This window comes from Drosophila arizonae, chromosome 4, assembly GCF_054131065.1.
Source record: "Drosophila arizonae isolate 15081-1271.41 chromosome 4, UAZ_ARI_1.0, whole genome shotgun sequence".
Lineage (NCBI taxonomy): Eukaryota > Metazoa > Arthropoda > Insecta > Diptera > Drosophilidae > Drosophila > Drosophila arizonae.
In genome coordinates, this window is record NC_142924.1 from 25,793,177 (window position 1) to 25,814,452 (window position 21,276).

The 21,276-nt window shown below is 36.2% G+C and overlaps 1 protein-coding gene across 1 annotated transcript in view; it reads right to left on the minus strand.

The window, feature by feature from the left end:
* Window positions 1-17,848, minus strand: part of LOC108612872 (Ig-like and fibronectin type-III domain-containing protein 2) — a 48,172-nt gene extending 30,324 nt beyond the window's left edge. Inside the window, exon 1 of the mRNA XM_089468246.1 lies at window positions 17,308-17,848. The gene's annotated coding sequence lies outside the window, so the exon portion shown is untranslated. The remainder of the gene's footprint in view (window positions 1-17,307) is intronic.
* Between the last annotated feature and the right edge of the window lie 3,428 nt (window positions 17,849-21,276).

A 21,276-nucleotide genomic window follows, 5' to 3' on the forward strand; every position in this document is an offset into this window, starting at 1 on the left:
GTGTGAGGTTTCTATAATAAGTACACAATATACAGCATAATCCAAGTACGCTGTAAGGATTCAATTCTCAGTCTCGCCACAGGGGGAGCTGATGGGATTAATTCGAGGCGTGAAAGCATACGCGCAACAACAACCGAGTCCAGACGCCGGCTTTGAAAATAGACGAAAAACCAAGAAGTTAAATTGGTTTTCTATTTGTTAACTTTGTTGACTGCCCGTCTGTTACGCTCTGGTAGAACTTGTCTAAATACCATAATGCTTATTTTACGTGTACGCCTGCATGCATATGTGAAATGTGTGCGAGAGTGTATAGGGGAGCGCCCGACTAGCAGATACCCTGAACACTGAGAAGAGTTGTTAAAATGACATGAGTTATTGAGAATAAAATTATTAACATTACATTTAATTTTTCACACAGACGGAAAAACTGGCAAGCGTGATCTAATCTATGGGCTCTATTAGGCCTCTCCAGTTTGTAACACACATTTTAATAAGTCTGTATGTGAAAACTAATCGCAAACTTGCATTCCGTCCCATTTTATCGAATTGCATAATTTAAATCAATTAGCCTTTACCCTATTACTTCGGAATTTAGCTCGCAGCCGAGACTCCAAAATGAACAAGTAAGAAGGCTCCAGTCGAGACCGCTCGACTAGGAGACACCCTGAACCCTCTAAGCTGATATTCTGCTCATTCTGCACTTCTTCTATGCACACATACATACACATGCATCCAGACCCGCGTATAACAACGCGCTTTGCTAACTTCGCAGTAAGCAGCGGCTGCGCTTGGGCTGCGCTGCATTGTGGGCAATATTATGAGAAATTATTTGTTGAATATTTTCTTTTGTAGACATACAATCTTAATGAAACTTTCAGAGCTTAATCATATGCTTGAAATGTGTACATTACAAATCACAAGTCTCTAGTATTTTAAATACGCTTTTTACAAATTGTTGGCGAAGGGGGCGTGGTATCCAAAATCTGTAAATTACAAAATCTTCGTATCGATCAACTGCATACACAGTAAATCTGAAGTATCTAGGTCTAAAAGTTCTTCAAATTAACAAAATCAATTTTTCGATTATTCTCTATTCTCTATTCTGATTTCCCATTTTCAATGGTTTCAGGGTTTAATAAAATACGAGCTCAGGGACAAGTCGAGTTTTATAAATATATAAAAGTATATATATGTACATAAGTACTACGTCACACCATCTGTCGATCAGAGGCGTATTCGAAACCGGTTGCTATTTCTACAAACACAAGCCGAATACACAATTAGATATACAAAATTAGTGAACAAACGTATAATTAGTAGCAAAGATGCAATTAGACTTCCAGGCATTAGTTGCTCGTCTAACAAAACTAATTAGAAAACAAGTAAGAAAGCTCTAGTCGAGACTGCTCGACTACGAGATCCCCTGAACCCTTGGAGCAATAGATATTTCAATAATTTTTCGCGTCTTTCAGCTTACACAAGAAACACGCACACACACGCATACAGACACACATACACTCATACACACGCATACACACACAAACGCATACACACACACACATACAAACACATACACACACATGCACCCACGCATAAACTCGCATGGGCTGCAGTGTGCGCTTACTATGAGAACTTAATTGTTTAATAACTTTTTTATGGACGTACGATCTTCATGAAACTTTCAGATTATGATTATAACATGAATATGCATGTAATTGCCAAAGCACAAGTCTCTAGTATTTGAAATACGCTTTTTACAAAAGTGAGGGTGAGGGGGTGAATTTAAGGGTGGGGGGTTGATTTTGACAAAAAGCGAAATTGTATAAATTGCATATAAGCATACATTAAAAATTTGGAGACTCTAGCAATATAGGTGTAGAAGATATAATTTTATAACTGGTTTTCGATAAGGTTTTTTATCGATAAAAAAGATCGGGATGAGTTATCGGTTTTTAATGATAAACTTGATATCCGCGATGTAATTACGGACATTTTAAAAAAATTTGAAGTCTCTAGCTCTTATATCTTCTGAAATCGACGCGTTCATTCATACGGATAGACGGACAGACGGACGGACAGCAAGACGGACATTGCACAAAACCAATATACTCATTTCACTTTCGTGAATGAGTCTAATCAGTCTCATACAGAATATCAAAGTCTTAATATTATTGCTACTATTTTTATACCCTGAACCCATCGAAAATGAGAATTCAGGGTATAATGTAACGGCCAGAAGGAGTCATCGCAGACCCCACAAAGTATATATATTCTTGATCAGGATGATGAGCTGAGTCGATATAGCCCTATCCGTCTGTCCGTCCGTCCGTCTGTCCGTCCGTCCGTCCGTCCGTCCGTCTGTCCGTCTGTCCGTATGAACGCAATCTATTTCGGCGCTATTGAAGCTAAATACATGCATACATGTAAATACATGCATATCTGAAAGTTTCATGAAGATTAAACAATTAAGTTCTCAAACAATTAATTATAAGTTATTAAACAATTAAGTTCTCATAGTAAGCGCGCACTGCGCCCATGCGTATTTATGCTTGTGTGTGTATGTGTTTGAGTATGTGTGTGTAAATGATTGTTTATGTGTGTGTGTATGTTTCTTGTGTAAGCTGAAAGACGCGAAAAATTATTGAAATAGCTATTACTCAAAAGGTTCAGGGGATCTCGTAGTCGAGCAGTCTCGACTAGAGCTTTCTTACTTCTGCCTGTTACATAATTTTAACAAAACCATTATACCCTGCTTTTCCAATTTCAATGGGTTCAGGGTATAAATAAATTAAAGTTTGTCTGCCATTCAGACTCGTTCACGTTTTCTCTTCTCAAATAAACCTTTGGATTATGGTAATACAAATAAAATGGGACTAATAATAAGTCGTTTTCTTTCTCTTTCGCTCTCTCTCTCGCTCATGATCATTCATTAGAACAATCTTTATAATATATTTGTGATGATACCCATCCACAGAACTTTCAGGCGTACTACTTTAGTTGGCTCAACCACACTCTTGCTCAGCTATGTATAAACCGTCAGGCCACATATTAGTGTAATTCACCACATAAATATTTTATAAGGAAAGCAACACTGCATGAATGGGAATGAATACAGAATGGAAACGCAAAGAGAATCGTTTGGTTGGTCCTCAGTGGGGAGATAAGTCGTAATTGTCCATCCGTCTATCTGCCTGTACAGGGTGTCAACGGACCGCAGTAGTTTGCAAATTGCATTAACATATCACTTGTTGAGAGCAACAATAACGACAAATATGCGCTTGATTGCAAGCTATTAACAGCACTAAGGATGAGAAATCTAAATAATTCCCGCATAAATTAAAGCATTTCTCTTGGCATTTACAGTGAAAGCTCTAATAGATGACGGCATTCAGGTGTTATTGCAGACATAAATGGATTCTTCAGGACTCTTACTCGAACCCCTCGAAAACAGTTTTGTAGATATATGAAAAATTCACCACAACAACAATAATGCCAAATGCCTGTCAAAACAGCGACACTGAGGAAATATATTGAATCTAAAAGAATAGACATGCCATTGAAAGGAGATGTTCGCCCCAAGGAAGTTGTCAGTTAGTCGAGCTTTCACTGTACACAAAAACTACGAACATGCATGGACATACATATATGTCAGTATGTATGGCATGTACAACTGGGCGTATGAGTGTATCGGTGTATGGCTGTATGGGTGTAAAGTTGTATGTAGTGTAGGGAAGTGCGTATTATGAAATGTACATTCTGGCTGCCGTTGCAAAATGAAGCTAAACTGTCATTTGGAGATAAACAGCTTTGAGCTAAATGCATGAAGCTGCCAACGACATGGCCGAAGCATATAAATTACTAATACGCACGTTGTCCACGGCAGCTATCCCCACACGTCCACACAAACACCTAAGTACATACATAAATGCACACACGTACATAGAGCCGCATTTGTAAGTAGCGTGGGTTACACTTGTTTGCATATGCTTGCTTATGTATTCGTGTAGCTCGCACACACACGCACACACAGACATTCACACGCATAGATTGGCTTTTATAAATGCGAGCTGTTCGAGGCACGTTGTGAGTCAAAATAAAAATAAAGAAAGATCTGCTAAATTAGGCTTTACTGCTGCGAGCTCGGCTTGACGGGTTAACTGCTTTTAACCTCTTCTTTTGAGTTACCAAAATGGAAAGAACCTTAATCCCGTATAGTCTCGGAACTGGAATTAACTCAATCGGTTGATTTAAAATCAATCCATTTATATAACCCTCATATAGAGCAGGGTCTATTCTGATTATATTGCCAATGATTATATTGCCGCCCACTGGGGGTAGGCAACTCCGACTAAGGTATTATGCGGATAACCTAAAGCAAGAAAGCAAATTAGTAAACCTTTGCTAACTAGATTCGCTCATATGTGTCATATAACACTTTCAAGCTTATTAACAGAGGTCTCATTTATCTAGGTACATACATAGATATTATTTATTAGATAACGAATCACTCAACAGCTAGAAGCTTAATTAGAATTGGAAGAATTGCACTAGCGCCAGGATATTATCAGAGGTTTTTTCTACTGCATTATATGACTCTACACGCTACATAGATAGAATATTAAATTTCAAATTTGGCCATCAAAATATGCGCAGCAGCATTCTTCGAGAAGCAAGGTAGCACGGCCTTGTAATTGACAGTCACAGCCGACTAGAATATTGCTGCTCAAGTTGATTTTAGTAAATACCCGAAATTCGCTGTATTCAAACAGATAATTGCGGTACGCCTGTACGGCTGGGGGGTCTATCGCAGTCGCTTGGTGGCCTGAAGCATGAAGTATTGCTGGCTCGCTCAACCGTCGACCTGTCTATGGCAAACAGCTGTTCAGCTGCTCAGATGGGAATTATGAAGTGTTTCTGCCGACACGTCGCGACGCGTCGTGCACGGCTGAATTGAGTATTATTTATATCTCGACTCTATATGCCTGGGATCAGTCGCCAACTGGTTTGTTACGGCGCTGCATGAGCTTGACCTTGTATCTGATTCAAGTTCTACATCACGTGCAAGGGGTACGATCGGCAAAAGCGGGTTACGCCAGCGGTTGGTTATACGCAAGCCATGGGTAATTTTCGGTGAGGTGTGAAAAATGATGAGCCATGCAAATTGAATGTGTATACGCTGTAACAAAGCTGTGATTGCTCTGTACATTTGTTCAATTGATTCTATTTCACTTGAATTTCTTATAAACTACATGCAAGTGGCTGTCAAGCCTGTTTCAAACTTGTTTTCAAAGCTTTTCGGTTCGAGCAGCGAAGGGTGAAAACTCACCTGTGTATGCACTTTAAAGAAATGTGTAATAGCTTTGAAGCAAACCGGTCGAATTCCCGATATGCATATATGTATATCTACATCTACATATATTTTATATATGCATGTATGCTTAAAGTTTATTTAAAATAGTCTATATATCTACATCTGTAAATATACATAACATATACATGAGTTTATATTTTCCATATGAACTCTGTGTGACTGCCAACGATCAATCGAATGTACCAAGGGTGTATTAAATTAGAAGTATAAGCTCAAGCCACATAAAAAACTGCAAATTTGAGGGAATCATCTTTGTTTATGAATCGTAAATTTGCAAATGCTTATGCTAAACTATATATAAAGTACAAATATTCAACTAGAGTGAAGATTCTCTAATCCCTGTAAAGAGCTGGTATTCTAATCATTCTATGGTTTTTTAAGGGTAGATAACGAACAGCACACGCACACTCGCACACACATTCACCCAATAACGCTTGAGTTGCAGTCTGGGCTTTAATATGAGAACTTTATTTGTTGTATAAATCCTCTTATTGCGGGAATATCTATGTCACTCACTTCTTTAAGTTGTGTGCGAAAACATTGAATAAAGTATAGCTAGAGTCTTGGTTAATAATTTTCGGAGGATAGCATAAGTGATGACGATCATGACGATGACTCAGCTATTGAAAAGCCCTAGTTTGGATATTAATATGCAGCCCAGTCAGTAAGTAAACTATTTGAGTTGAGTAATGATTAAATATTGATGGGGCTGGCCACTCATGTAGCATTGCGCGAACAGTTCGTTCATGGTCATTTCACCTACTAAGTTGAATAAAATGCATAAAATTGGGCCTAATAGTCTAGTGGGCTGGCATTAAATGCATTAACTGACAGTGGGAAGAGCTTAGATGGAGATTGAGTGCCGCTAATTTGAATCCGTAATTTCCTTGACTGGACGGTTTAGAACATTGCAATTTTGTTGCAGCTACGGCGTTTAACGGCTGCTTTCTTTTGCTGGCACTCGCAAGTTGGGATGTTGGAGTTGGATTTCCGTAGTTCATCTTCCTTTTCTTCCTTCGTCTCCCACTCCCACTCCCATTCCCGCCCAAACTGCAACTTTGCATTCACACTTTGTCGACGTATCCGCATCGGTCTATTGCACAAGCAAGTGCAGCATCCTGACAAACAGCGCTCTAGCCAACCCCCCACACCCTCTGCCATGTCCCACAGCAGCTGTTAACAAACTAGACATTTTTGAGTGCCGCTATATAGCGCTGCAAAGTTAACCGACGGAGGTAGGGACTTTGGTCGATTCAACCTCGACAAATGTAGTTCAAAGTCGAGCTACATCGTAAATCCATCGTTGAACTATAAAACACCGTCTTCTTGCTATGTGTATCTCGTTTTACAGCGAAAGAAGAACAGTTCAGCGGTTGGCTTTACGCTTTGCCCAGTTGCTTTACCCCTGAGCTCTCTTAATCCGATTTGCTTGCATTTTTTCCATGTTGTCTGTTGCTCAGCGATTACGCTTATTCCTCTTCCCACTACTTTCCTACCACTGCTCTTGATTATTTTACTTTCGAACCACACACTAACAGCTTACCCTTTTAATACACTGTAGCTGAGTGTCTCAAATGGGTGAAATTTCAAACATACCTATTGCACACATAAAATGTAGCTTTAAAGGTATGGCATATTGAATCTGGTCATTTTAATCCAATTATAAATTAGAAAATAATGAAAAATTTGTTTTACAATAACTAATAAAGACATTTTGGTGAATTCTGATTTATTGACTATTCAATTAAATTTATAGTTATATTTTTGTACATGTGATTGGATTAATATAAACTTATCGCTACATATATTACCTTCTTATTTATTAAAATGGGAAATCAGGTTATAATGGTTTTGTTGAAATGTATGTAACAGGAAGAAGGAGGCGTGGAAGACCCCACAAAGTATATATATTCTTGATCAGGGCGTCCGTCCGTCTTTCCTTTTGTCTGTATGTATGAACGTGCCGATTTCAGAAGATACAGAGCTAGAGACTTTAATTTTTGTTTAAAATGTCCGTATATACAGCGCGGATATCGAGTTTATCACCAAAAATCGATAACTCATCCCGTTATTTTTATTATCGATAAAAAAAACCTTCTTGTGTAAGCAGAAAGACGCGAAAAATGATTGAAATAGCTATTGCTATATTCTTGATCAGGATGACGAGCTGAGGCGTGATTATACGTGCGTGTGGATGCATGTGTATGCATGTGTGCATAAAAGAAGTGCAGAATGAGTAGAATATCAGCGTAGAGGCTTCAGGGTATCTCCTAGTCGAGCTGTCTCGACAAGAGCTTTCTTACTTGTTTTATATGCATTTTCAAGGAGCTACCACTAAACTGACATTACTATGAGAGAAATTTGGAATATAAGTATATTTGATTGTTACCAGATAAAACATTAAGTTTGTAACATTCCTAGTATGTCAATTTAAAAGGACAATGAGTAATCCTGCAATCCTATATAATCGTACATCACAACTTTAATATTAAGTCGGATTAAATATTATATTTTGAAATATATGCTTTCATATTTTATTTTAGCCGCCCATTGTACACGATGGATTCGATGCTGGTTAGAAGTTACTTGAATCCTTTGATCTAAAATGGAACAGAGTTTCTCAGTTTATACGAATGTTCGCAAACAAAACGATGCACATAGTATTTGGCATATTCATGATATTGCTGTTCTTGTTCCACCTTTGCCAAATCGTACTTATTTCCTGGTTGCCTTAACATCAGTGCTCCTCTGTTTATGGCCTATTTGCATTATGAATAATTTATTTTACTATTCTTTCAGCCAACAGAACCACAAACGAAAAACAGAATGCAAACTGAAACCAAACAAAAATCCAAAACATTTTCCAAGAGTCGTACTTGACGTCACCTCCGCGATAAACGTGATAGCAGAGTAGAGCAAAGCCAGCCGAGCCATAGAGAAACTTAGGCGAACGAAATATGCGAAAAGTGTTTGTTCGTATTAAATTTATGAATATTATATTTGTGTATTCAAGAAAGGTTTTCGCAAAGCAGGCTGCTCTGTAGCCAGGCTAAACTTTGTCTATAAATTGTCCGTTGTTGCCAGGACTTTACGGCCCTGTTCAGTCCACGATAAAGCAGGACTGGTTGAGCGGGAGCGGTGAGAAATAGGAGCGAGACGCCTATGCAATTCGCTTTGGGGTATAATTTTAGTCGAATGGTTTGTTTCTTGTGCAGCGTGATATAGAATATCGACTGGGCATCATGTTCGCTTAAATTCGCCTTAAGCAGGTAATTTGTCTGTCCCTCCTGTTGTGATAAGTTATCTATTTTAGCGAAGCTAGTTCAGCGCTAAGCGGTGCGAAATTTTGGTTCATATATTTGGCTACTGGAGCTCTGGATGTAAGGCAAGCTACAGTTCAACGATTAGACATTGACACATTGATAATTTGAGTTTAACTTAATATATAATATACTAAATAACATAAATATGTTTCGTTAATTCGAAATGAACAACAATTAAGAATAAGGAATCAGCATACATATGTGTCGGAGATGATAGTATTATTCGAATAAAATATCTTATCGATATGTCGGTTAATGTATAGTATTGGGTAATATTGATAGAGTGAGATGTTAGTTAGCACTAATGTCGAGTGTGGTCCTGACGAGGCTGTCAGTTGGTTTCGATGGATGTAATCGAACGTGCTAGTGAACAAATCAGACAGTTGATTAGCAAGAGGAAGAAGGGCAACAGTGCAGGAATACGCTGCACTCCACAAAATTATCTAATCTGCAGGAAAATCCTACGACAATAATAATATTAATAACATCGCATTGATAGCAAATTGAAATCATTTATTATGTTCTACCCCTTTGGGCATAGAGTGTATACAATTCGATGCAAGTGAAATGTGTGTCAGAATATACCTTTACCTACCAATAAAAGGCGAAACAGTAGCAATGGAAAGAGGAAGTCTGGACAAACGATGTTTTTTTAATTTGCCCCGGATAGCCTGTAACTATAAGTTTTATACTCATTCACGAAAGTGAAATGAGTATATTGATTTTGTGCAACGTCCGTCTTGCTGTCTGTCCGTCTATCCGTATAAACGGCGTTTATTTCAGCGCTATAGAGATTTGAAATTTGGAACACATTTGTATCTCCTAGAATCTTAAAGACTGTAGCTCTAAAGATGTAGGAGATATAATTTTATAACTGATTTTGATAAGGGGTTTTATCGATAAAAAAAGATCGGGATGAGTTATCGATTTTTAATGATAAAGTCGATATCCGCGCTGTAAATACGGATATTAAAAAAAAAAAAAAATTGAAGACAGGGAAAAATCGACTCAGCTCGTCACCCTGATCAAGAATATTTTCAGGGTATAAAAATGCAAGCAAAAATGCTAGCACACGGCAAAAGTTAACAGTTCTTTCTTAGCTTATTATAAATGGAACACAAATTTCGGTAAATTCTACGAAACATGGTCCTGTCCAAAAAGTACTGTAAAATTTATTTTTGAAAAACCTTAAAAATGTTAATAAAATTGGTTCAAAGTTTAAGTTGGTAGGTGGGCTATAATTATGATAAGCACTGTATTTACAATGAACCAAATGAGATATGGTTGAAATAAGCATCTTAATATCAGACAGACAACATTGGTTTGTGGAAGAGTATGAAATTTACATCAGAGAACTTAATGCAAAAACAGATTAAGCAGCTTTTAAATACTTAAGGAACTTTCTTAAAGAAACAGACCATAGGAATCATGTGTACATATATATTTTTGTTTATTTCAAAAATATATACAATATGTAAGGAACTGCAAAATATACTAGTTGAATGCCATACAGAGCGACTCAAATTACTTTAGCTAGCAAATAATGAGGAAATTAAAATGGACTCGTATTGATTAAATTGATAGCGAGAATACTTTGCACATTTCAATTGGAAACTGCGGATGACTGGTCGTTGTCTTTTGACGTCTCAAACTATGTAAGTTTTTACTTAGCTTTTATTTCATTTTAATTTTCAAATTACTCTCACGACGTACCATTTTCATTTCTGCTTCTCGAGCGTATATTATCCCCAGCTGCATAGCCAATGCTGGATTTCTGGGCGACGACTTAGATGAATTCCTGTACTTTGAGTCATAATGCACATGAGTTTTTATGTTTAAAAATGGGAGCTTGAATTATACATATTTAATGGAAGGTAATGAACAGTCTGAATGTAGTTATTCTTGGGTGTTACTGTTGAAGATCTTTAACGGAAAATTGTATGTGTTTGTTACTTTATTTAAGACGGTAAATCGATAATTATCGATTGGAAATAAATTCGAGTAGGTGTAGCAACCACCGTAAAACACTGCATAAAATTTGTGCATTTTTTACCTCATTTTTAATCAAGAATTGTAGGGCTCTTACACATTTATAGTAATACCGTAAAAAACCCCATCCACCCTTCCCCAAACATTTTCAATGTGCTTATGAAATGACAAAATAAAAGAAAATGAAGTTTAATTAAAGTTAAATTTTTTCTATTCACGTGTTTACAAAGTAGAATGCTTTGAAACTTTGAATAAAATTCAGGGTTTAATTAAAAAGTTTTTAAGCAGCATAATGTGATGTATATATATACATATATATATATATATATATATATATATATATATATATATATATATATATATATATATGTATATATACATAATATATATTTCCATAATAATACATGTTGAAACAATCTTTAAGACGTATTACTTTTTATAGAAAAAAATCTGTCCGATCTAAGGATTGGATATAAATACGAGTAATTATGTATTTCACGGGATTGTCCGACTAGAAGATACCCCGAACTCTTCGTATATAAAATCAGATACACTCCTCCACAATGAGATTCGTATAGATTAATTACTACAGGGTTGTAATGCGTCATAGTCCTTTTCAGCTTTATGGCTTTCAAGAGACGCCCAAATATAATAACTGTTATTTGAAAATGCAATGGGAGTACAACTTATATTTGAATTTGAATTTAAATGAATTTGAATTTTAATGTATTTCTAAATTTTACAGTTAAATATGGTAAAAGATGTTGGACAACTTTAAGGATTTAAATAAAACGCAAGATTGTGTGCTGTAATACTGTGATATAAGCAGTTAAGAATAATGAAACATGTTGCTCTAAAAGTGTAAGTATGTAACTGGCGTACAATATATACATACATTATTAAATTAGATATGCAGGTGCTCGCTTTTTGTGCTTTCAGTGCAAACCGACTATCGACTAGTCGTGTGGAAGGTGTGGACTACAGCATTGTTTTTCGTACTTATATCCGTGGCCAAAAGTCGCAAAGGCAACGGCTTTTTGCAAAATTTCATTTCGAGCATAAACTTATAATCATAAACAAGCCAGAGCAACGCCTAAAACATTCACACTAGCCGACAACACACAAATGTTCCCTGTGAAGTGTGCAATCCTCATACGCCCTTTTCCAATCCCATTCCGGAGTCCCGGCGTAGCTGCTCTTCCGCTGGAATGGGTACAGCGGACGCCCAAGTCAAGATAAACTGTACGTCTTGAAGCGCATAAGCCTCCCTCCTGGCCGCAGCTCCACTTTGCACTTCAACATTTGCTGAAGGGGATAGGGGCTATGCGCCAATGTGTCTACATAAATGTGCACTGCATGTGTGCTTGTGTGCATGTATGCATGTGAGGATGTATGCATGCATGCATACATGTGTACATGTATACATGTGGGCTTTGACTGCTGGCATTTTTGCATGTTTGTCCCGCAAATTATGCGTCGCGCACAAACAAAAGCGGAAACTCTGCTGCCGGCTACACTGAAACACTTTTTGGAGCAGATGATGGCTCTGGGTTGGGCTGGGTCCGGCTGAGCTTTAGCGAACCTCATTTTTTACATGGCCGTAGAGTTTGGCGCGTGTTACTTCCTGCTCATTTTATGTTTCGCTGCGAGCCGGAAATAATAATTGCAACATGGTACTGACTCCCCAGGGTAAAAGTTGCAACTGCAACTGCAAAGAATGCATTAGATGAGCTCAGCATCCGCGCGCGAGCAAAAAAAATGTCATTTGTGGCAAACACTTTGACGCCCCAAAAGCCGATTTGTTAACCCACATTTCGGGCCATGCCATTAATTTTTGTTACCCCACGGAATGACCGATTGTTTTTAATGACCCGCCAGAGAGTTTACTCCAAGTTAATAGACCGCAACATACACTTATGCAACAGTTTTCGCCTCAATGTAGAAATAAATACCTTAGTTCTACATCGTTAAAATATAACGTCTCACTATGGATGGAATGTATGATATCTTCCACAATATCAAATCTATTATAAAACCTAAATATATATATACTGTTTTATATCTCGCAGTAACCGACTCCATCTATGAAAGAGGATCATTTTAAGATAGCTGTAACAGTTTACAGTGATCAGTCAATCAATCCCAAGTCACTTGTTTGATCACCGTCAGTTGGTTAATCTATATCTTAGGGAATTTTTGTAATTAAAACTCAGAGTCTCATGGTCCACACGTACACATATATGTACATATATGTATGTTTGTATAAATATGTGTCTAGTGCCCTGTATATCCGACTGTTAAAACATGTTGGTGTAAGGCCCGATAACTAAATTAAGCCCAACATAAATTTGAAGAGTATGTCTTTCACATGATAGTATTAAATCAACACTCAAATCATTTCCGTTCCGACGAAATCGATTATTATTATCGATATTCTATAAATATCTCACATTGAAAATCGATAGTAATCGATTTCGTCGAAAGGGAAATTGTCGGAGTGTTGTTTTAATGCTTCAAGTATACACTGCGCGTCATCAGGTTAGTTCCTCCCTTTACACTCAATCTCAAAGCTGAATAAAAGCTAAACCATGAAAGCTTCATCTTTAATTTTTTTTTATTATTACATCCATTTCTCTTTAAAATAAAAAATACAAATAAAACAATGGCTACTGTAACAATAGAGAATAATTTTTAATAATTTTTTTGTAAAATGTACAAAAAAAATTTAGCAAAAATTTTGTCATCAGCGTCCCCTGCGATAAATTCCATTTATTTAAGTTAATGACCATAACACCTGCATATTAAGCTATTATTATTCTTAAATAATATTAGTAGTGCGTAGTGCCTTTTTTTTTTTAATTACTTCAAAAATTCGATTAGGAATGCAATTATAAAGTTGTTCAATATAATTCAAGGATATGGTTGACCAAGCGTGTTCGGTACCTTCGATTAACTCAACTTTTTGGCCCTGAATCCAGGACTTCACGGATCGGGCGGTCTGATTTGGAGCATTATCATGCTGGAAAATCTAATGCCGGTTTTCAGACAGATATTGCACCCTACACCAATGCCACACACTAATCTTGGTGGTCGATTCGTGGGAATTCGAAGCTTCCCGAACTAATGCTCTTCCATAGTTTTCCCCATTTGTAAGAAAATTGCCAATTAGTTTTCTGATTTTTCCTGTTTTTTCAGCAATTTTATGGTAGCATAGTCCAGATTCAAAGTATGCCTCAATCTTTGATTTTCAACCAAAGATAAAACTGTTTCTTTACCTTTACTATAAATATATTGAATACTTTGAGCTTCACAAAAAATTTGATGAGTGTAATTGCCAAAATAAGTAAAGACAATTACAATTGCATTGGAAGGCGCTAATCTGATGACGCAAAATAAGTGCACGCATTCTTTGCGAAAATAAAGAAGAATAAAAAATAAAACAAATTGGCTTTTCACTCGCGCTTTTTTTTGGTATGAGAGACATCTCATATGATGATAATGAAATCAAAACAAAAACTAAGAAGTTGCGTGCAATAGGCAAAGAGAAAAACGTAAAAGAAAACAAGCAAGAAGGTTCCAGCCGAGACTGCTCGACTAGGAAATACCCTGAAATACCCTCTAAACTGATATTCTAATCATTCTGCATTTTTATGCACACATACATACACATGCATCCACACGCACACATAAGTCTGCGCTCTGGTAACTGCGCAGTAAGCAGCGACTGCGCTTGGGCTGCGCTGCAGTGTGGGCAAAATTATGGGAATTTATTTGTCAAATAATTTCTATTGTAGACGTACGATCTTAATGAAACTTTCAGAGCGTAATCATATGGCTAAAATGTGTGTACATTCCAAAGCACAAGTCTCTAGTACTTTTTTACAAATTGGTGGAGAAGGGGGCATGGTATCCAAAATCTGTAAATTACAAAATCTTTGTATCCATTAACTTTATATACAACACAAATTTGAAGACTCCAGGTCTAAAAATGTTCAAATTAGGCTAAAAAAAACAAAATCAATTTTTCGATTATTCTCGATAAAAAAGTTATCGGATGGTTTATCGAAAAAATAAAGCAAACTCGTACTGCGTATGGTACACACGAGTATGCATGCCAAATTTCAGCTCTCTAGCTCTTGTAACTTTTGAGATCGACGCACTCATACGGACGGACGGACAGACGGACAGGGCTATATAGACTTAGCTCGTCGCGCCGATCAATATATATACTTTGTGTACCTTCTGCCCGTTACATACTTTTTCACAAAACCATTATACTCTGATTTTCCCATTTTCAATGGGTTCAGGGTATTATTAGTGTAAGGGGGTGGCTAACCTGATAACGCGCAGTGTATAAGTATATATACAGAATACAGTCGACTCTCGTTATTTAGAAATTCAAGGGACTCTTAAAATATTTCGAATTGTCGAGTGTTTAACCATATGAGTACGAATTACCGCGTCTTAGCAATGATTTTTAGTTCGAATTACTGAGTGATAACTTTGAATTAATGAGAGGTTCCAAACAACGCAGGTTTGAAATAACAAGAGTCGACTGTATATATATTATATATACACTAACTTTAACTTAAAAAGATAATTAGACTTATTTCTGAAAATGTTTTTGTCATAAATAACAACAAAGTTTTTCAATTTATGACAAAGAAATAGACACTTAAACGATTTTTTGCAGGCAGCATCAGACATGTGAATATTTTATTTTGAATGAAGCTCAGTAAAGTATGTGAACGATATATGTATTGAGAAAGCTCGGCGAAGTACGCTTATTCACTTCTTTTGATTTTATAGATATTTCCTTTGTCTCAATAGCGATTGACATTCGCTTTAAAAACCAAATCGAAATCGAAATCTGTAATCCCACAGCTCTCACATTCTAGCTTTACTTTAATAAGGCGAGTTTTACAGTATCTAAATTCATTGTAAATTTGTCACATTCTTTATGTTTCCTGCAAATTCAGTGCATTTCCGTGCCATGTGACCCAATCAGCTTTTGCCTCACTTTGCTATAATCAACAACTTGGAGCTGTAACTGCAATCAGTGCTAAAACAGCCTGGCCTAATAGAAACATATATTGTATATTGACAGATATTATTATATATAGGGACTATTTGCTAAACTATACAATGTATGTATATGAATATACATTATCTCTTATAAATAATCTTTTCTTTCAAATTGTTCAGCTTAGTCTTAAAGCAAGAATAATACAATAGTTCCTTTTTCGGGACAATCCGACTAGGAGATACCGTGAACATTGCGATCAACTGATATTTCAATCGTTCCACGTTAATACATATATACACACGCACTGTGTAACTAAATTGTATTGTAATTGAATAGATTTTCTTCTAGATAAATAATGTAAGGTAATGTATAATTTAATATAGTAAGGAAATATAATGAGCTATCGCCAAAAATGATATACTCATACTGCTTATGGAATATAGAATATATATATACATATATGCAAAATATATTTTGTACATATATGCAAAATAGTGTAATTCAAATAATATACTATATTATATATTATTTATTTTATTTAAACACAAATAGACTACAAATAATACTTAAACGGTAAACTTGCCTTTGCAGGGGTTATGTGAAAAGTCAATGAAAATGTTAGATACATGTATGATCATATATTTACTCAATACTTTGACTCAAGATTAAATTGGCCTAACAAATTCGCGAGAGTATGTAATTGTCGGTGTGCACACAACAATTAACATGCACAAAACATTTTTGAACTAATGTATGTGAATACAAAAACTTTGTACAAGCAAAAATTAAGAATCAAAATAGTGGTCACACTCTACTGTCAGTCTGTCTGTTTTTTTTTGAGATTTCTCTAATATTTTTCCTTGAACTAAGACCGGGCTACAGTAGCAGCCATAGCTGTAGCTACAAGTACGTTCCCATTGTATATCGTTTGAAGGCCTACATAAAATTGAACTGTAATTGTTGAGGCTTTTTTTTTTTTTTTTTTTTTTTTTTTTTTTGGCTCAATTATATGTATGGACACTGTGTGTCTACATCTTACAAATATGTAAGCAACTATACACATTTGGAAAATATTTTTAGAAAGAATTCACAAGAGATTATAGATATATTACAAGTCAATTTGGTTTCTATTCAATCCTATTGTAAGCCCCTCAATAATAAATATTTAATCCATGTACTCTGTTATATGCATAGCCCATTAAAACCCCTTTATAACCCCTATTACAGTTCACTCACACTTCTGTGGCTGGGCTTACAGATAGATCACTCATCGCAACATAGTCATAGTCACATAGCTAAATAAATAAATATGCTCCAATTTGAATCAACTAAAATTTTATTTTATTTTTTTTTTTTCTGCTGCGAAAGAGTATTTTTATTTGTCTATTAAATGACAATTATCCAAAGAATGAGATGTGGTAAATTTTCATTTTCGTAATCGCCAAAATAAACGTCGAAAAATCTAAATAAGCGAAGCACAAAAATTTTATTCTTTCTATAATATTGTATATTTTATTTAATTGCTTAATTTAATTTGCATGAGCAACTAAACAAACAAACAAAAAAAAAAAAAAAAAACAAACCCAGAAAAAACATACCTCAGTTCTTTTGTTCAGGCGTAGCAATTTATTTCGCAAGTGCTATGTACGTATGTGTGTGTGTATGTAGGTATAAACATACATGCACATTTATATGTATGTATTTACAAATATTTATTGTTGTTTTTTAACACTTCACTGACTTTTTGCAATTTTTCTGTGTGCTTTGCAAACTTTTAGAATGGTTAATCAATGGCAATTGCCTGTTGATATATAGAAGTGGTTTTTATTATTTTACGCTTTGCTTTTACTTCGATTATTATTATTATTATTATTATTATTTATGGCGCTTTTGTGCACTTCAGCATAACAAAACGGCACGAAATACTCGAAATACTCATTTACATTCGCACTGCGATTAGGAAGCAAGCAGCGGACTTGTTTATGTTTTGCGTTAGCTCGAACGAATTTCGCTAAAAAATAATCAGTTAAACTACAAGTTTTCTCAGTGAAACGGCTGCAGCTTTGCTGCCAAAAAGCTCGCCAGAACTTTTCTGCCCAGCTGGTTTGAACTCCGTTAGACGACTGAGTCGTCAAAGCGCCAAGCCACAATTTTATAGCCGCCCTGTGGGGGCAGCCGACGCCAAAGCCGAAGCCGAAGCCGAAGCCGAAGCTCAGCTTCGTGTCCAACTCAATGCGCATGAGCTGCATAGTTCTCAATAACAAATATAAACACGAAGCAGCTGCTTCTGGTCTCTCAGCTGTTTCGCTAGCCAAAACTAAAAAGCCGGCAACAACAAGCGTCCAACCTGCACGCTCAGCTCAAATGACTGGTGAATTGGGCGGCCGCCGCGGCTCGCCGAGCATCGCAAACATTGAAGTCGCCTATAGTGGACGAATAAAGAAATACAGCTCAGCATCGCTGACTAATGTTCAGAGCTGACAAACTACATGAAATTCAAAGCAAGGTTTGAGCAGTAATACATTAAAATAAACATTAAAATAATAATTATTGACTTCATTCATTGGTAGCTAGGTAGGTAGGGATTCACTTGCCAAAGGATTCCTATTTAGCACCTACCAAGAGTGTTTGGCAGACCAATAGAAGAACCTAGAGCTTCCAGCTGCAACACTATAAAATATTCTGACTTTCCAAGGTAAGCGTGGATATGTCACTTTTGATTAGTCCTTAGAATAAGTCGACAATAGCGTAAATGTAAAATTTAATGTACCTGTTGAGGGCGTTGTAAATCAGTTAAGCCCATAACATTAAAAGTTTCCTGACTTTAACATTCTTCTCCTTTGTACTTTTATCACTACAGATTTAGCGAGGTTCTTGAAAGATCATATCATATTAATATTTTTAGAAGCCGTTTTTATGTAACTTTCTGAGAGTTACGATATTCTACCAAATTTAAAGCTTGATATATGAAACACTCAAGAGCCGCCCAAATGACTCGAATTGACGTATAGCTGAATTTATATCCTAATCTAGAAATTCTTGTCAAGCAAATAAAATACAGGAGACCCTTGGAAAACAGCCTATTAATAGAATACAGAATAGTTATTTTTTCTTTGATTTCCATACCAACAGAAATATGTAACTTCAGCAATCATAAAAATTAATACACCCGTATACATATGAATATTCTTTCATTCTGAGTAGTCACACATCTACATACGCGGTTTTCGCAACAGCTTTGTGCGCAGTATCTAAACTGAGAATAAAAAAATAAAAAACAAAAACAAACAAAAAAAACTCGTCAAACTCGCTTTAATTAGATACTAAATATTCAAAAGTCCTGATCTTAAAAGACAAGTCTCTTTTTTACAATTTAGAAATTTTGTTTTGTTTCGAGTTTATTGAACTATAATTTCCAAATTTTATTAATGTACAATTGACAATTATAACAGATACATATAAGTACAAAATACATTAGCGGCATTTATTGTAGTGGATCAATAGAAATGTTGTACTTTACGTATTACCTAGTACACCCAATTCACACATGTATATGTATGTATATATACAAAAAACTGGTTTCGTTTGAGATACAATCAAATTTACAAGCCAAAAGTTCATAGCATGCGAACGAGTTCTCTGTACACTGTGCAGCGCGCCATCTGTTGTTCATTTACGCGTCAGTGGATCTTTTAAGAGACCTTAGCTGTTAGTTCTACAATAACTGAGAGAGCGTTTTGCTCGAAAGCTTTCAAAAGCTTTGATTAGAGATTAGACTATACTCAAACAAAATTTTATAATTGTATTTTGATTTTTAAATTTTAAAAGATTTCTTTAAGATTTCCGGTTTTAATTATACCCTGAACCCATTGAAAATGGGAAATCAGGGTATAATGGTTTTGTTGAAATGTATGTAACAGGCAGAAGGAGGCGTGGCAGACCCCACAAAGTATATATATTCTTGATCAGGGTGACGAGCTGAGTTGATTTGGCCCTGTCCGTCTGTCTGTCTGTCCGTCTGTCCGTCTGTCCGTCTGTCCGTCTGTCCGTCTGTCCGTATGTTTGAACGCGTCGATTTCCGAAGATATAAGAGCTAGAGACTTCAAATTTTTTGTAAAATGTTCGTAATTACAGCGCGGATATCGAGTTTATCATTAAAATTCGATAACTCATCCCGATCTTTTTTTATCGATGAAAAACCTTATCGAAAAACAGTTATAAAATTATATCTTCTACACCTTTTTTGCTAGAGTCTTCAAATTTTGAATGTATGCTTATATGCAATTTATACAATTTCGGTTTTTGTTAAAATTTACCCCCCACCTCTAAATTCACCCCCTCACCCTCACTTTTGTAAAACGCGTATTTCAAATACTAGAGACTTGTGCTTTGGCAATTACATGCATGTTCATGTTATAATCATAATCTAAAAGTTTCATGAAGATCGTACGTCCACAAAAAAAGTTATTAAACAATTAAGTTCTCATAGTAAGCGCAGACTGCAGCCCATGCGTGTTTATGCGTGGGTGCTTGTATGTGTATGTGTTTGTGTATGTGTGTGTGTTTCTTGTGTAAGCTGAAAGACGCGAAAAATTATTGAAATAGCTAGCACTCCAAGGGTTCAGGGGATCTCGTAGTCGAGCAGTCTCGACTAGAGCTTTCTTACTTGTTCTTTTCTAAGCTTGGCTTACTCAGCTAGTGGTCGAACGGAAGGGTATAATGGTTTTGTTGAAATGTATGTAACAGGCAGAAGGAGGCGTGGCAGACCCCACAAAGTATATATATTCTTGATCAGGGCGACGAGCTGAGTCGATTTGGCCCTGTCCGTCTGTCTGTCCGTCCGTCTGTCCGTCTGTCCGTATGTATGAACGCGTCGATTTCAGAAGATATAAGAGCTAGAGAATCCATTTTTTTTTAAATGTCCGTATTTACAGCGCGGATATCGAGTTTATCATTAAAAATCGATAGCTCATCCCGATCTTTTTTTATCGATAAAAAACCTTGTCGAAAATCAGTTATAAAATTATAACTCCTACATCTTTAGAGCTACAGTCTCCAAATTAATGTATATTGATATGCATTTGATACAATTTCGGTTTTTTTTTAATTTACCCCACCCCTATATCCATCCCCTCATCCACATGTTTATAAAAAGCGTATTTCAAATACTAGAGACTTGTGCTTTGGCAAGTCCACGCATATCCATGTTATAATCATGATCTGAAGATGAAGATCGTACGTCCACACTGCAGCCCATGCGTGTTTATGCGTGGGTGCTTGTGTGTGTGTGTGTGTGTGTGTATGTGTCTGTGTATGTTTGTGTGTATGTGTGTGTGTATGAGTGTGTGTGTGTGTATGAGTGTGTGTGCGTGTGTGTGTATGCGTGTGTGTACGTGTGTGTGCGTAAGCAGAAAGACGCGAAAAATGATTGAAATAGCTATTGCTCGAAGGGTTCAGGGGATCTCGTAGTCGAGCAGCCTCGACTATAGCTTTCTTACTTGTTTTATTATGAATAATAGTTTATATTGAAATTTCCTTTCTGCTCCTCTCTCCACAAATATTGCCTT